Source organism: Podarcis bocagei (genome assembly GCF_964188305.1).
Source record: "Podarcis bocagei genome assembly, chromosome: 9".
Taxonomy (NCBI): Eukaryota; Metazoa; Chordata; class Lepidosauria; order Squamata; family Lacertidae; genus Podarcis; species Podarcis bocagei.
The window spans coordinates 69,666,959-69,679,281 of record NC_138134.1 but is presented as its reverse complement, the minus strand read 5'-3'; positions in this window follow the sequence as shown (position 1 = coordinate 69,679,281).

Genomic DNA, 12,323 nt, shown 5'->3' with positions numbered 1-12,323 from the left:
TGGAGTTATGTGACCCCCCAAGCCAAGGAATGTAAAATCACTCCTTTCCCTTGTTACTCCAGTCATTTGTGTGATCAACATAAAAATTGATTGCATCATTCCAAAAACATGTTGTTGTTTTTTTAAAAAAACCACTAGATTCTGTCGTGACCTCATCAGTTGGTCTGTCTTTTTGTTTCTTAACTTAGCACATGGACACGTTACCATGAGAGATTTCACGCAAGTGTCTGTCTAAACGCCCTCATCCTGCATGAATTCCTAGGCCAATGCTAGCTGCTAAGATCCAGCATGATCTTGAAGTCACTTGGAGACCTGAATTCAGATCTCACCCCAGGTCCACAAATTGGGTGTCATTGGACAAACCAGTTTCTCAATCTTGGTTCCTCTACTTTGACATGTCTGGTTCTCTTAAATCCTTACAAGAACTAGTCCGAGAGGTAAAAAAAATATCTTGCACTGTCACGAAGCAGAGGAGCATATGAAGATCTGTGCTGGATCAGACCAAAGGATTATCTGGTCTGTCTTCCTGTCCTCACAGTGGCCAACCTGATGTCTATGAAAGCCCACAAGCGGGACATGAGTCCTGTAGTTGGTTCACATGCTTGGTACTTGGGTTGGTTAGCAATAAGAGCACAATTTAAAAACCAGCGATAAAAATGTGTAATATTAAAGTAGAGGAGCAGATAAAAACAACAGCCACTCAAGAGTTGGAACAATACAGAATGAAGCATGAATTTGCAGCCGTGGGCATCACCGGCGTGCAGGTGGAGGACAGCTGCCCTCCCCCAAATCAAGTAAATAAAAATAATTAACTGATTGTGTCAGATATAGCTCGGTTCTGCCCCACCCCCTAGCATAACTCCTACCCCCATAACATAAACCCTGGCTATGTCTATGCTTGTTATTTAGTTGTTTAGTCATGTCCGACTCTTCGTGACCCCCTGAACCAGAGCACACCAGGCATTCCTGTCTTCCACTGCCTCCTGCAGTTTGGTCAAACTCATGCTGGTGGCTTCAAGAACACTGTCCAACCATCTCCTCCTCTGTCGTCCCCTTCTCCTTGTGCCCTCCATATTTCCCTACATCAGGGTCTTTTCCAGGGAGTCTTCTCTCCTCATGAGGTGGCCAAAGTATTGGAGCCTCAGCTTCAGGATCTGTCCTTCCAGTGACAATTCAGGGCTGATTTCCTTCAGAATGGAGAGGTTTGATCTTCTTGCAGTCTATGGGACTCTCAAGGGTCTCCTTCAGCACCATAATTCAAAAGCATCAATTCTTCGGCAATCAGCCTTTCTTTATGGTTCCATACATCACTACTGGGAAAACCATAGCTTTAACTATACAGACCTTTGTCGGCAAGGTGATGTCTCTGCTTTTTAAGATGCTGTCTAGGTTTGTCATTGCTTGTAGCCAGTTTAAAAACACCTTGACTAGTAAAAGACCTGTCTACAAAAATGTTGGAAGTCTCTAGGGCAGGCATGTCCAAAGTCCATTTCAGGGGCCTAATCTGGTCTGCCAGTCAGTTTAATTCGGCCCCTGTGGCAGTCTATTTCCTGGGGTAAAATCTTAAAAAAAAAAACACGCAACATCAATCCTAAAGAAAGCTCAACTATTCCAACCCTAAAAAAAAGCTCAACAACTTCAATCCTAAAAAAATGTCACGGCCCAGTGTGGTGGTGTGGTTAAGAGCGGTAGTCACGTAATCTGGGAAACCGGGTTCGTGTCTCCGCTCCTCCACATGCAGCTGCTGGGTGACCTTGGGCCAGTCACACTTCTGTGAAGTCTCTCAGCCCCACTCACCTCACAGAGTGTTTGTTGTGGGGGAGGAAGGGAAAGGAGAATGTTAGCCGCTTTGAGACTCCTGAAGGGGAGTGAAAGGCGGGATATCAAATCCAAACTCTTCTTCTTCTTCTTCTTCTTCTTCATCATCAAATCTGGCCCTCTTTGAAAAAAGTTTTGACCCTTCTCTTTCTCTCTTTGGCGATCACTCATAGCTGAGTAAGATTGTCTTCCATATTCTTGGGGCAAGAGGACAATAAGTGGTGAGAATCTCTAGGAAAGAGTTTATAGCCGCTGCCCCCCCCAATTGGTTGCCTAGACTTTTAGAAGTAGGAAAACTTTTAATTCCCTTTTTATTAGGAGCATGCCATCTTCGAAACAAAGAAAATTGCGGCAACCAATCAAAGTAACAGAGGCAAGGTGCATATTAACTGCTTCCAAAGTATTTATATATTTAACAGGATGTGTATACAGTTTAGTTGACCAAACCGCTATGTAGTTTAGATAAAATGAGAGAGACACTAAAAATATCAATAAAATCTGATGTTTTTTTAAAAAATGACCTCCCTCCACGCACCCCAAAATTAGTAAAAGCCAGCAGTTACATGTTAAAATGACATGTCTGGGCAGCCTTGCCTAAACCAAGTTTTTAGCACATGCTGAAAACTAGCCAGGTGAGCTTGGCCTGAGATGCTTGCAGTTTCTGCACCCTCGTGAAGAGCTTTCCAGCTTGATCTCACCTGCGCAATTCGTCTTGTTTCTGGTCTCAGATTATGGCAAACAAACTTCGGCAATTGCTTTTAAACAGCAGCATCAACAATACATTTCTCCAGAGTCAATGGTGATATTGTGGGGCGGCAAAGGCCAATCGCCCCTATTTTCTATATCAGTCAATACAACAGGATAAGCTATGATCAGTCTGCTACATTTCCTGTCCGTGGTGAATGAGTAGACAGTGGCACTCAGAACAGCATGGATGAAATGTTTGGGTTTGTTTTTTGCCTTTCCTGCTGGGCAAAATCCACGATTTTGGAACGATCTTTTTTAAAGTTTCAAATGTTAACATGGCATTCTATAAAGAAAGAGTGATTCCTGCATTTACAACAATTTCGAGATGAAAAGCTATCGCTGTCGATGTTACTTTTCTCAAAAGGAGATTGTGCTCGGGTTCTGCGTAACCTCCAACATTTCTCCAATGAAAATAGGGACGTCCTTGACGCAGGTGGCGCTGTGGGTTAAACCACAGAGCCTAGGACTTGCTGATCAGAAGGTCAACAGCTTGAATCCCCGTGACGCTCCCCGTTGCTCGGTCCCTGCTCCTGCCAACCTAGCAGTTCAAAAGCACATAAAAGTGCAAGTAGATAAATAGGTACCGTTCTGGCAGGAAGATAAACGGCGTTTCCGTGCGCTGCTCTGGTTCGCCAGAAGCGGCTTAGTCATGCTGGCCACATGACCCGGAAGCTGTACGCTGTCTCCCTTGGCCAATAAAGTGAGATGATCGCTGCAACCCCAGAGTCGGCCACGACTGGACCTAATGGTCAGGGGTCCCTTTACCTTTAGTCCATAATAGTAACAATAATAATAATAGGTATAAACCACACACCAGATTGGGTTCTCCAGCCACTCTGGGCAGTTTTCCTTATGTTACATTTGCTTCATGTTGCGGCTTTTCAAGTTACGAATGCGGCAAACTCGGAAGTGTTTACTTCCGGGTTCGCCGCATGCGCAGAAGCGATCTGCTCACTTTGCGCATGCGCAGAAGTGCTCTATCACACTTCGCACATGCGCAGTAGTGGCACTCTACTTAAACGGATCGCGTTCGTAAGTAGAGGTACCACTGTAAATAAAAAACATAATAAAACATTAAACATTTTTAAAAATGCAGATGTATTCTAAAGGTTGTATAGTTACTTATCTCCTGGGCTTGTGGGTCACATAAGTCCTTACCCTCCAACATTTCTCCAGTGAAAATAAGAACGTCCTAAGGAAGAGCAGGACATTCAGGGATCAAATCAGAAACCAGGGCAGCTTCTGTAAATTTGGGACTGTCCCTGGAAAATAGGAACCCTTGAAGGGTCTGGTTCTGCAATTGGAGGCAATCCATTGGGTAGTCTTTGCTATGGAAGCAGCTCCAGTTTGTTGAGCAGTGCAACATGAACTGCTCTTCCACACTTGGTTGGAAGAATGTTTCCTAACAAGGAGTGCTGCTTGCCAGAAGCAATGGAACTCTGTTGCCCTAGAGCAGAGGTGGCCAATCTACTGCGATCTATTTTCAGAATTAAAATCTGGCAGTGACCTACCCCCCTTTTTAGGGGTTCAGTTGTTGAGCTTTTTTTTAGGGAGGAATGCACCGATTTGGGGGAGGAATGCACCGATTGACTGCAGCCTCCCGGGGATCAACCTGTTGGACATCCCTGCCCTAGAGATAGGTGGCCAAGAGCCCGGGGGAATGCGGGCTGCTCTGTGACTGTTCAGGGCAGAAGACTGAGCGCCCCTACCTCTTTCAATCAACACTACAGGTTCAAAAAGCTTCTGCTGGGATAGCAGGGCCGGCTCAAGTCATTCTGCTGCCTGAGGCAACAAACAAGATGGCGGCCTCCATTCCGTGTGCCGAATCTGACATCAGCTGAATCTTGCATCAATGCTGGCGGTGAGACAGCTGTGTCCCTCTGCAGGCCACTGGCTAGCTTAGGGTGCAGAAGACGGGCCAGGTGGAATGTGCCACTCTCTATTCCTAAAGAGGGGGAGAGGACTGTCTGCACAAACCACCAGCTGGTCCTTGGGACACCCCTCCATGCCAGGTCCCTCAGCAACCTTGTTGTGCATCCTATTGAAGACTTCTCCCTAGTTAGTGTAAGCAAATGCAGATGGAAGAAAGTGAGCAAGGGGTGAACCTAGCATGGCCTGGTGCTCCGCTCTGCAGGCGTAAGGGGCATTTGCCCACCAAGGGACACGGCAGCTGGTTGGCTGGGCTCCCCTGGGTCCTATTTGGTTCCAGGGAGGACACTCCAGCAGCGTCGGCAACTTGCCTGCCCCGGGCACCAGCAATCCACGCTATGCCACTGTCCTCTGCTTCCCACGGCTGCAGGTCCAGCTTCCCAGAGGCGCTTTGATACAACCTTTACGATTGCCAAAGCACCTTCCAGGAAGGTGCCCGACGATCATAAACGGTGGCGTGACCTCACGATCTTGTTCTTAATTATCCCTACTGTGGACTTTGCTTTTCCCCCAAAGCTTCTGGGTCAACACAGGATCACACTAGTTGTTAGTCACTTTTTGGTTTGGTCAGTCGCTTTCCCCACCAACGAGCAACAAATTTAACCATTCCAAGTCTTGAGTCCAACATTCTCCTTTCTGACATAGCTGTCAACTTTTCCCTTTTCTTGCGAGGAATCCTATTCAGAATAAGGGAATTTCCCTTTAAAAAAAAGGAAAAGTTGACAGCTATGCTTTTTGACTGCGGTGTACTTGTTCAAGGTGAACGCTGGCACAATCTGAAGAGCCACAGCTTTCTCGCTAGATCTGGGTGTCCGAATATAATTTCCTACTGGAAAAAAATCCCTGTGCAATTGCATTATTGGTCCAGGAATGACTACCGTATTTTTCGCCCTATAGGACGCACTTTTCCCCCTCCAAAAATGAAGGGGAAATGTGTGTGCATCCTATGGGGCGAATGCAGGCTTTCGCTGAAGCCTGGAGAGCGAGAGGGGTCGGTGCGCACCGACCCCTCTCACTCTCCAGACTTCAGGAGAGCCCCAGCGCCAGCCCCACAAGGTCGGGGGACAGAGGGAGGCAGAACGCCGCCATCCCGCTGTCTCCCGAAGTGGTTTGGAGGCTGACGGCGGAGAGAGCCCGCCGCCAGCCCCGCAAGCTCCGGGGACAGTGGGGAGGCGCAGCGCATCTCCCCGCTGTCCCCGGACCTGATCTGAAGGCGGGCTGCGGGGAGAAGAGCGCTTCTCCCCGCTGCCGGCCCCACAAGCGCCTGAGGGGAAAATAAAAATGTTTTCCTTTATTTCCCCCCCAAAAAACTTGATGCGTCCTATGGGCCAGTGTGTCCTATGGGGCGAAAAATACGGTACCTTTATTTTGGTGAGAAATAAAGGTATAAAACACTGTTGCCACCAGAGGGTGCTCATTCCCTACACAGCACAACCCATTTCCTCTCATGGGTCTTTAAGCAGACAGAATTCACTGCGGCTATGAAAGTGAGGATGACAACAGTGATTTATTAGCATCTATCAGAATAATTAAAGCTAATCCAGTGGCTATGGATGGAGGTGCTTCTGCCGAGGAAAGCAGCCGTTGAGCGTGAACAATATTTCCAGGACATCTATATGTTCACAGTGGATCGTTTGATCCTGGCTGCAGAATTCAGCCCTCGCGCCAGATTTCCTTCGTAATTCAGATTTCTAATCCTCAAGTTTCCAGATTCTGACTTAGTAATGCTCAGCCTAACCTACCTTACAGGGTTATTGTAACAATAAAACGGTAGCAGGGAGGACCACACATTAAAATCTGCTTTTATACATGGAATTTGTTTGCACAGTCTCTGAAGGAAACTGCTGGTGGAAGCACACATTGTTTTATTCAGTGCTTTTTTCTGGGGGTACACAGGGGTACACATACCCCTAAACATTTTGTGAATCTAAGTTTGGCCTCATTGAGGGGCAGTATTTCAATATGAGTAGGAAAATGAGAGTACCCCTAAACAATTTATTTTAGAAAAAAAGCACTGGTTTTATATATGGAATTGTTTTTAATGTGTTTTAACAACTTCTTTTTTATGGTTGATTTATTTATTTTATCATTGTAGCCCATCTTCGTGTGTGCATTTTTTACACACACACACACACACACACAGTGGTACCTCGGGTTAAGTACTTAATTCGTTCCGGAGGTCCGTTCTTAACCTGAAACTGTTCTTAACCTGAGGTACCACTTTAGCTAATGGGGCCTCCTGCTGCCGCCGTGCCGCCGGAGCACGATTTCTGTTCTCATCCTGAAGCAAAGTTCTTAACCTGAGGTACTATTTCTGGGTTAGCAGAGTCTGTAACCTGAAGCACATGTAACTTGAAGCAAATGTAACCTGAGGTACCACTGTACACTAATCTGAGAATAACCCCATCAAGATAATGTAGCTCAGGACTTGGAATTCTAACCTGAGGTAGCCATGGAAAAAACTGAAAATTGTCCCTTGGCAGAACAACGGTTGCTACCTCTGCTTATATTCTCCTTTACTGTGTTATTATCCAGCGTAATGCTGGTGGTCAGCAAAAGAGGTTCAAAGACTCTCTCAAGGCAAATCTTACAAATTGTAGTATAAACACCGACAACTGGGAAACACTGGCCTGCCAGCGCTCCGATTGGAGAACAGCTTTTAGCGAAGGTGTCATGCATTTTGAAGATACTCGAACTCAGGACGCAAGGGAGAAACATGCTAAGAGGAAGGCACACTTGGCAAATCCACACCGTGATCAACTCCCGCCTGGAAACCTATGTCCCCACTGTGGAAAGACATGTGGATCCAGAATTGGCCTCCACAGTCACTTATGGACCCACTGTTAATACCGTGTTTATGGAAGACAATCTTACTCAGCTACGAGTGATTGCCAAAGATTATACTTCCCTTTCCCAAATGCCACCTTCCATGCACAAGTCTGGCACCAAGAGGCTTGGGGAAAACTCCCAATATTTTTCTAAATGGAACATAAACCCCAATGCGGGTGAAATTCCAAAATGACTTAATGGGGGACTGAGCATGTGTGCTGGGCTCAGGATTCTGAGTGTCAGGAGAGGATGGAAACCTGGGAGACTGGGAGAGGAGCATGGCTTAACAAAAGCTCTCTGTACTGCAACATTTTGCTGCAGCGCTGACTTAGTATAATAGAATCATTGAGTTGGAAGGGACGCCCTTACATTTCAGGAATTTCAGCGAAAGCATCCCTGACAGATGGCCACCCAGCCTCGGCTTAAAAACTTCTGAGGAAGGAGAGTCTACCACCTCCCAAGGGAGAGCGTTCCACTGTCAAACAGCTCTTGCTGTCAGAAAGCTCTTCCTGATGTTTAGTAGGAATCTCCTTTCTTGTAAGACATAACACCTGTCTTGAAAGACCTACCGTATTTTTCGCCCTATAGGACACACTTTTTCCCCTCCAAAAATGAAGGGGAAATGTGTGTGTGTCCCATGGGGCGAATACAGGCTCTCCAGGCTTCAGGAAGCTCTGCGCAACCCTCGGGAGCCCGGCGCCAAGCCACACCGGGCTCCAGAGGGTTGCGCAGAACTGCCTGCGCTCCCGGGCTCCATGCAGCTCTGCGCAACCCTCGGGAGTCCGGCGCCAGGCTCCCAAACGTTGCGCAGAGCTGCCTGCATTCTGAAGCCTCGGGCGCGCTGAAGAGCGTGCCCGGGCTTGGCGCAGCTCTCCGCAAGCCTGGGGAGACCGGCGCGGCTCCCTAGGCTTGTGGATAGCAGGCTGTTCTGGGGGCTGGGGTCAGGGGAAGCTTGGGCTTCCCCCGCGTCAGCCCCGTGTCGGGGGGGGGAATAATTCCCCCCTTTATTTCCCCCCTCCAAAAAAAAACTAGGTTCGTCCTACAGGGCGGTGCGTCCTATGGGGCGAAAAATGCGGTACATTGGCTCCCAGTATGTTCCAAGCACAATTCAAAGTGTTAGTGCTGACCTTTAAAGCTAGATGAGTCACAACCGGATCCAGAAGGACTAGATGGGTCATAACCGGATCCAGAAGGCTCTTGCTATGCTCTGATAACAAACACAACTTTAACGCAAAAAGTTTCAGAGGGGGAAATGGTGCAGCTGACGATGGCCAGATACAAACTCGAATCACATCAAAGAGCAGCCGACTGCAATATAATGCTTGGTGCTTATCTGATCCCTCCTTCTGAAGTCGCTCCATCAGAGTCTGCACATGGAAAAGGGTTGCTAGCAGAGATTTCCCCGGGGAAAATGATAAGGGCACACGGCTGTAGCTACGGGGAGTTGCGGAGTCTGCAAAGCAACATGTCAGGAGTTGGGCTGCCCTGTTCAGGCGTTGGTTCTGAGTCGAAGGATTTGCTCACTAGGGTGGAAAGCCTCTCCCCGTTTGTCAAATGTTTAGGAGCCTCTAAATCTGTGCCTGTCAAAGCTGCGCCATAGTTGGGGCTTCCAATCTATTAATACTGTTTTTAAAAAGGAGAGAATCGGATTACAACAGCTAAGGTCAGGCATCGTCTAAAACTGCAAACACTTGTTCCAAGTTCCTAGCGATCCGTCAAAGAGTGAAATCTTGCATAGCAGATGCAGAACGTCATTTTTATTTTTAACGGGGCAAAACAGGAATTTATGTAAATAGGTCTTGGGGAGGAAATAATCTCAGGGGGATGAGACTACCATAGCTTTCAGAATGATTTTTAATATAGCTTAAGGACTCCTCCAGACACCCTGTTTATTCAGCGTTCATCTTGATTAGCTTGCACACAGTTTGCACTTGGTTGCTAGATTATGTCCCGTCTTTATGGAGCATTCATTGCAATTTGTTTGCAAGGCCGCTATACAACAATGACCATTCATCCTGATTTGCTTTCCATTAAGCCATGCATTCATACTTTTCAGTACATTTTCCCATCACTTTCCCAACTGCAAAAAAAACTGCCCCCCCCGGGGGGGGGAGTGGATTTGTTGCACCAGAGTGACAGATGATTTAATTTATTTTAATTGTGCAAACTTACATTTGCAGTATGCGTTTAAATTCCTCCCTGCAAAACAGTGACAGTCTGGAGACACCCTGAGTTAATACGAAGCATGGCATTCTAACCAAACTTATGGTCGGGGCGGGTGGGAGAATGATACTGAGACGTATCAAGAAATAAGAGGAATAGATTGTTGGCTTCTCATTCCATAAAGCAACACGCAGAAACCATTTTTCAATAAATGGGACATCTTTTCGCTTTCCTCCCCTAACTCAGTGACATAATTTATATGTTTTGTCATGCCGCAGCCTGGATTTTTAGAATACCAATCAAGCCTTGCTTCTTTTCAAACGATAAGCATTGTTATTAATGCAGGAAACTTCCTTAGGCCAAACCAGACTCCGGCTGTGTAAAAATTGCCGCTGACTCTGGCTCTCATACCCTCCCATTTACGCATCTCTAAAAAATCGGAATCATTTGGAAGGGACCCTGAGGATCATCTAGTCCAACCCTTGCAATATCCAGCTGTCCCACATGGGTAGCGAACTTACAACCTTGGTGTTATCAGCAGCACGCTCTAACCAACTGCCCAGTGGAAGGCATCATCAAAAGAGATGGCGAAAGGAGATACAGGTGTGCATAGCATTTCTAAATGCTAATACAGATGCAGATTTTGACATACTGGCTCTCATTCCATTTGAAACACAGCATGTTACACTGCGGGATGCAGGTGGCGCTGTGGGTTAAACCACAGAGCCTAGGACTTGCCAATCAGAAGGTTGGCGGTTCGAATCCCCGCAACGGGGTGAGCTCCCGTCGCTCGGTCTCTGCTCCTGCCAACCTAGCAGTTCAAAAGCACGTCAAAGTGCAAGTAGATAAATAGGTACCACTCTGGCGGGAAGGTAAACGGCATTTCCGTGTGCTGCTCTGGTTCACCAGAAGCGGCTTAGTCATGTTGGCCACATGACCTGGAAGCTGTATGCCGGCTCCCTTGGCCAATAAAGTGAGATGAGCACTACAACCCCAGAGTTGGTCACGACTGGACCTAATGGTCAGGGGTTCCTTTACCTTTTACACCTGAATTATTATTTTTTTGGAGTTTTTGCAAAAAAGCTCAACAACTTTAGTGTCCGGATTTCCACTTCTTGAAATATGGCAACCCTAGTACAGACAATAGATTGTTCTCATGCAGAATCTGATCGAATGTTACGAATGAATGTTTATGCTTAACCTCATGAACGTTGCAAGAAGCAGCTGTCATGGGGCATCAATCCCAATTGTTTGGAGACAAGAAAATGAAGCCATATATATGGAGCATGCCAGTGTTGGATAGTATTTCCTTTATGAATTTGGGGTATGGAATGCGTGGCACGCTGAGAGACTTTTCTTAGAATGCCTTCCTCTTCTCTTTTCAGTGGCGGTTTTAGAACCTTGACCTGACCCACCAAGACTGGACATTTTGAGGGGTGAAATCCCCAAAAAGGATGTTACCTTTTTTCTGTATGCCACAACAGCTGCGAGAATATTACTAGCAAAGAATTGGAAGAAACAAGATTTACCAACTATCGAAGAATGGCAGATGAAGATGATGGACTATATGGAACTTGCCGAACTGACTGGGAGACTCTGGGATCAGAGAGAAGAGACAGTGGAAGAAGATTGGAAGAAGTTCAATCACCCTGTCACCCCGTTAAACCACAGAGCTCACCCCGTCGCGGGGATTTGAACCGCCGACCTTTTGATCGGCAAGTCCTAGGCTCTGGTTTAACTCACAGCACTACCCACGTCCCTAATTCAGGTGTATGGCAGCCCTAAAATAACTATATTTTGTTTTCTTCTCAAGCTTATAACAGTCAGGGTGCTCTCTCTTTTTGCCTTGAGAATCCCACTCGTTACCAGCAAAACAGTCATTAATTTTTTTTTATCCTGTTCCCAAAGTACCTTACAGATTGGTACAATTAAACCACATAGCCCCTGTCCTCACAATCTAAAAAGAAGACATGGCACAAATGGAAAATGGATTGGGAGGGAACAGGAAATAAGCAAACTGAGATACAATAGGATCCCCAAGTCCCCTGTCTTATTTTCCCCCAAAGGAGAAATTCACTACTATAGAAAAAAGGGGCTGCGTGGATAGTGTCATTATACAGTTCGGCCACTTGGTGGCGCTGGACCAGGATGGAGTCGTGACTTCCTTAGGGTTGTTCTGTTCTCGTTTAAAAGAGACAATAAAGTTCCTTTCTAGCTTCCAGATTGATGTGTCTTCTGGGGCTTATAGTATGAGGATGCAGATTGCCCACAGGTCAGATGTCATGGGGTTGCATGTCAGACTGGTGGGTGGGGCCAGAGCCAAAAGTGGGTGGAGCTTGAAGCATTGCATATCACTGCCCTCCCTTCTCTCTGTGCCTTCTCTTCCCCTTCTCTCCACTCTTTCAGCTCAAGGTGTGTGTGTGTGTGTGTGTGTGTGTGTGTGTGTGTGTGTGTGTTAGAAAGGGGGTGTGATGGCCTGGGATTCAGACTCGGAGGCTGAACCTGAGGAATCCCAGCCTGCACAGGATTCCCCACCTCCAGAACCAGCTGAGCTGGGGCTGGGGCATGAGCCTGAAGGGTCCTCACCTGTGCTGGATCCTCAGGTGCTGGCATCAGCTGAGTCTGCTCTGGCTCCTGAGGTGATGGAGGACCCATTGCCTGCAGGTGCTCCACTCTCAGCCCCGTCAGGGGAAGCTGAGGTTGCCTCTGGGTCCAGTAACCCTTCAGCTTCTCCTGAGCTGCAGAGGCTCAGGGCAGAGAGGCGGAGGGAACTAAGTTCTTGCAGGAGGAGTGCTCACCTCCAGGCCAGGAGAAGTGAGTCACCTGTGGACCGGGGC